Genomic DNA, 7,633 nt, shown 5'->3' on the forward strand with positions numbered 1-7,633 from the left:
AGGCAAGGTAGCATGGTCCCAGAGGTAGGCCTTTGGAGGCAGAATGGATGTTTTGAATTGCAGAGAAAATGGTCAGTTCAGAGGGCATAGCTTAGCTCATCTGAGACATGGCTTCTAGCTTAAGTCCATTGGCTCAGAAGAGGGTTTTTTTTCTGTTGCTTTAGGGCTCTGTCTCTCTTGTACGTTGGTCCACACTAATTCCTTCCTCTACGCATTCGATCGGCCCTTACTGCTTCCAGTTTCATTCCAACACTTAGATGTTTTTGAAATTGACAGTAAGGACAATGCTTTCTCTGTGTTGTGTTTTTGTCAATTTGGCAGTTCTGGTTTTCTATACATGTCTCCCTTTTATTATTTTGGACTGTTTGCTTAAAAAATCCCTTGTAACTTGGACAGGTAAGGAGGCCATAATGGTTTATCTCTACACACATCGGACAAAGCTCCTCCAGCTCTTCATCATAGGAGTAATTCACCATTTTAAATTTCCGGAAAACATGTGCATCTGACTCTGTTCTCCATGTGACTGAGCCAGTCCCAGGGCTTCCATCTCCACTTTGGACAGCATGACAAGGTGGCTGTGGGCAGAAATGGGCAAGGGGAAGTGTTGATGGCAGTCTGGAAGTCCTGGGCATGGCTCGTGGTCCTGAGGCCACAGTATGAAAGGCGGAGGCTGTGGCACAAGGGAAGGCCATCCAGATGGAAGTAGGTGGAACCGGGCTTGTGTGGTCTAAATGCACCTCATCCCTCGCCGGGGACATCTTACCAGCTGCCTCCCTGCCTCTTGGGGGAAGCACACTTAGGAACCCATTCTGGCCTTACTGCTTCTGGAATTGACCTAGTGGTGGAGACCAGAGCCTGGAACCTGGGGGTGGGAGGGTGCAGGGGAGGGGTGGGCAGCTCCAGCTTTAGCAACCATGTGCATCCCTAAGATCCCAATTTCTTCTTTGCACTCTCTTGGCTAACTTCCGGCAAACTTCTCTCCTTCCCCCAACCTCCTCTCCACTTCTTCCTTTGTGAAGAGACTGGTCTCCAGGGCTTGCCCTTCCCAGTTCTCCATTGTGGTTTTAATTTGCTTTTCCCCGATGATGAGTGATGTTGAGCATTTTTTCATTCGTTTGTTGACCATTTTTAAATCGTCTTTTGAGAGGTGTCTGTTCATGCTGTTTCCCCACTTTTTCAGGGGGGTTATTTGCTTTTGACTTGCTGATTTGTTTGGATTCCTTGTAGATTCTGGATACTAGTCCTTTACCAGATGTGTAGTTTGCAAATATCTTTTCCCATTCTGTAGATTGCCTGTTTGCTCTGTTGATTATTTCTTTCACTGGGCAGAAGCCTTCTAGTTTAATTCATTCCCACTTGCTTATTTTTGTTTTAGTCGCATTTGCTTTTAGGGTTTCAGTCATAAATTCTTTGCCTAGGCTGAATGTCCAGAGAGTTTTTTCTAGGTTTGCTTCTAGGATTTTTTATGGTTTTAGGCCTGACCTGTGAGTCTTTAACCCATCTTGAGTTGATTTTTGGATATGGGGAGAGATGGGGGTCAAGTTTCATATCAAGTTCAGATCAAGATTTAGACCAAGTTTCAGATATGGGGAGAGATAGAGATTCAAGTTTGATGCAATACGCTTACTGAGATGCTTTATCCACTGCTCAAAACAGTCTTTGAATTCATCAATTTCGATGCCTTCTAGTGCTTCTGCCATTTTTTGTTTCACCTCTTCCACACTAGCTAAATGTTTTCCTTTGAGGAGTTTTTTTCATTCAGGGAAACAAACAAACAAAAAAGTTGCTCAGGGCAAGATTGGGTGAATAGGAAGGATGAGGCATGGGGGTCATGCTGTTTTTGGTCACAAACTGCTGAACACTCAGCACAGTGTGGGCAGGTACACTTGTAAATTATCCATCATAAAATGGGCAAATGCATCGAAAGAATCTCCAGAAAGGCCAGGCTCGGTGACTCAGCCTGTAATCCCAGCACTGTGGGAGGCTGAGGTGAGTGGGTTGATTACCTGAGCCTGCGGGTTTGAGATCAGGCTGGGCAACATGGCGAGACCTTGTCTCTACAATACATCAAAAAATTAGCCGGGCATAGTTGTGTGCCCTGTAGTTCTGGCTACTTGGAGGGCTGAGGCAGAAGGATCGCTGGAGCCCAGCAGGTTGACCTTGGGGTGACCATGAGTGTGCTACTGACCTCCAGTCTGGGCGACGGAGTGAGACTCCAACTCAGAAAAAAAAAAAAAAAGCAAATCTCTAAAAAAATTTTTTTGAAGCTGAACACAGCCTCTCAACAACAACACTAGCAGAGATGCTAATGCCAATGGGTTCTTAGAACATTTACCTAGCAGGGGACGCCGGTCCTACAGTTGGTCTACCCTCCAAAAGATAATTCCAGGGTTTTTTTTGATCCATCCCTTATCTATCCTAATTTAGTTTTTGTTCAGTTATTCTCTAAACTCAGATATGCTCCCCATCATCCTCAGTCTGTCTTTGAAATAATATTTTCTCCTTAGCAGTCACTTTCCTATTTCCTGCATGTCAATTGCATATCTGGCAGAAGCTATGGGCTATTTCTGTGTATTTATTTAGGCAATAAATATTCAGTACCAACAAGACCAGACTATGCTGATTCCTGAAAGATCGTTGATGAACCAGTTACTCATGGTCCCTTTCCTCATGGGATTCGAAGTTCAGGAAAGTCAGGGAAGAGTAAAAGGAAACAATACCATGTGCTTATCACAATATAGTTATGTGAACTATGAACAAATAAGAGCAAGATGCCCTGAAGTCGCAAATGAGGACTACCAGACTCAGGTCTGAGGAAGTCAGAAGCAACGTCTCTAAAAAGGTGGCTTTTATTGAGATCTGGAGAAGAAGAAGAAGTTAGGTGGTGGCTTTGACGTGAGTATATAGGCTTCACGTCAATGGCCAACGTTTCCAAAACATTTATTTGTTGAGTTGAGGTCTTACTCTGTCACCCAGGCTGGACAGCAGTGACACAACCACTGCATTGACCTCCAGGGCTCAGGCCATCCTCCAGCCTCAGTCTCCTGAGAAACTGGGACGACAGGTGTGACCCACCACTCCAGGCAAATTTTTGGTTTTTGTCATGATGAGGGCTCACTATGTTGCCTAGACTGGTCTTGAACTGCTGGGCTCAAGCAATCCTCTCTCCTCAACCTCCTAAAGTGTCAGGATGACGGGCTTAAGCCACCACTCCTAGCCCAAATGAATTATTTATTTTACTTTCCCTAACATTTGGAAATGACCTCAAAGGGAAGGATTTGGGGGAATCATTGTCCCTGATTGTTAACACTAGTCACTCACACAAAAGAAAGAATAAATCAGAAATTAGAGAGCACCAGGGCATCAACAGGAGATGCATTTTCTTTGCATAAGGAAATGAGGACATAAATTATAAAGAAGCTGTTAGGTTTGGGAGAATCATTAAGAAGGGTTAAGGACAGAAAAGAGTCAACTACAAACTTGAATTTTTCTTCTTCTTCCTCTTTTTTTCTTCTAGACAAACCAAGGCAGAAGCTTTTCTTCAAGCAGAAGGGCTGCTGAAGATCTTTGATCCCAGGATATATCCCTTGCAATCAGACTATCCTTTCCATTTTTCCATATTTTCCATCAATAAGCAGGCATCGGCCTGGCTCTGTGGCTCACGTCTGTAATCCCAGCACTTTGGGAGGCAGAGGCGAGAGGACTGCCTGAGCCCAGGGGTTCGAGACCAGCCCGAGCAACTTGGTGAGGCCTCATCTCTACAACAAATCAGAAAAGTAGCCTGGCATGGTGGCATGTGCCTGTGGTTCCAGCTACTTGGAAGGCTGAGGCAGAAGGATTGCCTGAACCCAGTAGGTCGAGGCAGTGGTGAACCATGGTCGTGCCCCTGCGCTCCAGCCTGGGCAACACGGGGAGACTGACTCAAAAATAAATAAATAAATAAATAAACAGGCCTGCATCTTGTGAATTCTTATAACTTTATGCTGCCTTGATGTTGGAAGCCAGCCGTGGAGGCCTGCCTGAGCGTTAGGGATCCAGGCAGGCTGCGGACCCTGAGACCACCTGGCTGGTTCAGGAGTTGAAGGCCCATTCCCTCCTCCTTTCCTTGTTGTTTAGCATTACCCGCTGGTAGGGATTTTAACGATCTAAGCATGAAGTTCTTAGAATATGACAGGCATGGCTGACTCTAGGGATCCATGGTTCCCACTTCTCACAGACTGCGGTTTCGGCTTTAAACTTAACACAGTTCAAACTCAGATCACAATTGGGAGCCTTATACGTGATACAAGCTTCTTTATAAGATTTAAAAATATATTTGTAGAATTAGTATATACATTTAGAGAGCTGTTTTCAGCATGAGATGGTTATCTAGGGTTACCAGAAATGGCCCAGCACGAACTTTGGGCTGGGCCACATTCCTAAGGGCCCAGTGTCCATTTTGGGCTGGGCCACATTCTTTAGGAACTGGTTTAAGCCATAATTAAGAGTTTTTTATAGTACAGGTAAAGTTAGCACAGAATAGAAAGGTATTAGGATTTAAGTCAGTCATTAGGTGTTGGGTATGCATAAGTTTTAGAAGTTGTTGATTATTAGGATTTTATGAAATTAAAACTGTTGTATTGCTTTTGAGGAACATAAACCAAGCATAAGGAACAGTGAGATAATTTTGGGATTGTCCTTCCTCATGCTTGGGGAAAACGCCTGGTGGGCGGGGACACCCGACCCACCTGGCTTTGTGTTCATGTAAAACTCTTGTGATTTGATGAAGATTGTCCTTTCTCATGCTAAGGAAAACGTCTGGTGGGTGGGGATGCCCTCCACCCACCTGGCTTTGTGTTCATGTAAAACTCTTGTGATTTGATTGGGGTCGTCCTTCCTCATTCCTAAGGAAACGCCTGGTGGGTGGGAGACGCCCCTCACCTACCTGGCTTTGTGCTCACGTGAAAGTCTTGTGATTTAACGTGTGAAAATTTGGGATAAAAGACTCACGTTGGTTCCCAAGAAACGGCTTCTGCTCATTTCACTGAACAGTTGTCCACTTTCTTTCTTTCTCTTGCTTCCTCTTTATATCTATGCCTCCATCTTGCCTTTTTAAAATATCTATCCCTACTACAGAATTGGCTTCTGCACTAGACAGAGTCCAGTCTCTTTCTTCCTTTCTATTTCTCCAGAATATTCGCCGACGCTGCCCCACCTTCCAGGGACCCTCTAAATCTCTTTTGGGGGGCTGGCCCCCCATACCTTGACATCCATTCTGAACATTCGTTGAACCTTCTCATACCAGAAAGCAGGGCTCAGTTATGCTTGACATGGTTTCTAGTGCCACACCCTGCACTGGTTCCTCAGTGTGGTCAATCAGATATCAGCCTTATCCAATGCCTCCTAGTGACCACTTCCCTATGGGACTGCTACAGCTGCATGCAGCCTACTTGACTGATCCCGCTGACCCTCACACCACGGAACCGAGCAGATGTGCCGCATTAATCGCCTCTCTGTCGTGGCATGATCTTCTGGAACTTGGTGCCTTTTTGCTTTAAAACCCACCTGTTGAAACTCCCCATAGAAAACCTGCTTGGATAACTTTCTGAACCTCAGCAAAGGCAACGGCCCAAGGGTTGCCCCCCTCCACATACTCCCTGACCCCCGTGTGTATGTGTGACCTCCAAACTTGCTGTGTCGCCCTCAGGACCTGTAAGTAATAAAATCTTTATTTCCATCTTCTGCTTCTCTTAATCATTGAAGGAGTGCTCTCCATGTTAAAGAACCTAAGTTAGAACACATCTGTTTTCCCTCTCTTGAATCTGGCTGGACCTGTCACCTGCTTTAGACAGAATGCAGCAGAAATGATAGTGTGCCAAATCCAAGTTCAGTCCTCAAGAAGTCTGGTCCACTTCTCAGAAACCTGCCCAGCTGCTGTGATGGAAAAGCTTGAACTCATCTGATAGAGGACAAAACCCAGGTTAGGTCAATGTCCACAGCCAAGGCCCAGATGATGTGAGAAAGTCCAGCCAAACTCGGAGAAGCTGCCTACCTTACCTGCACGTGAGAGGAATCAGAACAGAAACTGGAAGGAACCCTGCTCCCAGTCTCTCCTTCCCTGCCTGAATACGCAGCGACATCATCAAAATGGAATATCTACTTATGCAGATTCTGATTCATTAGATGTAGGGTAGGGCATTTGCCTTTCAACAACAATCCCAGGTGACACTGAGACTGCTCCTCTGGAAGCCATCCTTTGAGATCTACTGCTCTAGACGATGAACAATGAACAACTCTATGATTCTGCTGTTGGTGTCGAGCCCTGAAACATGGAACATGGTCCTTTGCCTGTTTTCCCTTCTGAGGAGGATTTATGCTGAAAGACTTGGCTGCTTCTTGAGATCTTCGCATCTGTGTGATGAGTAGGTACCAGGGTAGACCAAGAGATACTGAACCGATACCTTTTATTATAAGGACAGGGAGTTCGATGGGATGTCATGATATTGCTTCAGATTTCTGGAGGGGACAATGACCTCAGTACAGAACCTAGCTTAAAGTTATACACCCCTCAGGGACTAGATGGTGAAGGAATGCAAGCCAGGATTCACTTTTCAACCTTTCCTCACCAGGGAGAAGAGAGTGACACATCTTTGGGAATGTATTAGAATGGAGGATCAATGGAAATCTTGGCATCAGGACAATTCTCCTAACTCTCATGACATGGTTGTTCACTGTTGACCACAAAGGCACGTGAAGGTGGTACACAATTTCAAGGTGTCCAAAAATACAAAGACAAACTGTTCTCCCAACTCATCTTCCTTCCTTCTCCCCATCACCTGCTCTACCCGAAAATTCCTTCACAAAATTCCTAGTACTGTCTTAGTCTTTTCTTATACTTTCAGAATCATTTACCCTCCAGTTCTCTCTCCTCCAGATACCTTATGAATTTTGCCTTTTTTTTTTCTTCTTGTACATGGTATTTCTCAGTCAGTTTCTTTTGGGTTGCTTTTCTATAAGCTTAGGAATAATAACCATCTTTATTGTCACTGACCAAGTCTTTACTATTCTGCAATTTAATTATTGTTGTCAATTGCACATGAGGCAGAGCAGTATACATGTTTCACCTCCATAAAGTGTTTTGACACATTGTATGATACAAAGAGAGGGTTTAAGTTAACTGCTAGTGTGTTAAGTTATAATTACTCTACACGGACATTACTGGTAGGGTGCTCTCTCTGGCACATTGAACCAGACCATCAGAGCTCCTCTTGTGTCCTCTTTCTTCCTTTGGCGTCTTCATTTCTGAGTCTATTCAATCTGCTCCAGATATATGTGAAACCAATATACTTGGCTTCGGAGGCAGGAAACCTTGGATCAAATCCTGGATCAGGTATTACTGGCCATTTTGAAACCAAGTTTGCTGAGGTCAGGCAGGGTCCTGAATGGGCCAAACTCAGTCCTGTGCATATCAATGCCTTTTTATGTTCTAGAGAAAGGATAAAACCTTGGGGACTCTCATGGAGAAGTTGCTTAAATTAAGACGCATTCACACACACGTGTGTGTGTGCACATACATACATACATATAGTCTTTATATTATTATTATTATTTTTTTTGAGTTGGAGTCTCACTCTGTCGCCCAGACTGGAGTGCA

The 7,633-nt window shown here is 44.6% G+C and overlaps 1 pseudogene; it reads right to left on the reverse strand.

Moving 5' to 3' along the window:
* Positions 1–12: 12 nt before the first annotated feature.
* The window catches only part of LOC103276766, a 29,523-nt pseudogene continuing 21,902 nt past the window's right edge, over positions 13–7,633 (reverse strand).

The sequence above is a fragment of the Carlito syrichta genome, unplaced genomic scaffold, assembly GCF_000164805.1.
Source record: "Carlito syrichta isolate Samal-C Ts95f unplaced genomic scaffold, Tarsius_syrichta-2.0.1 Scaffold316366, whole genome shotgun sequence".
Taxonomy (NCBI): Eukaryota; Metazoa; Chordata; class Mammalia; order Primates; family Tarsiidae; genus Carlito; species Carlito syrichta.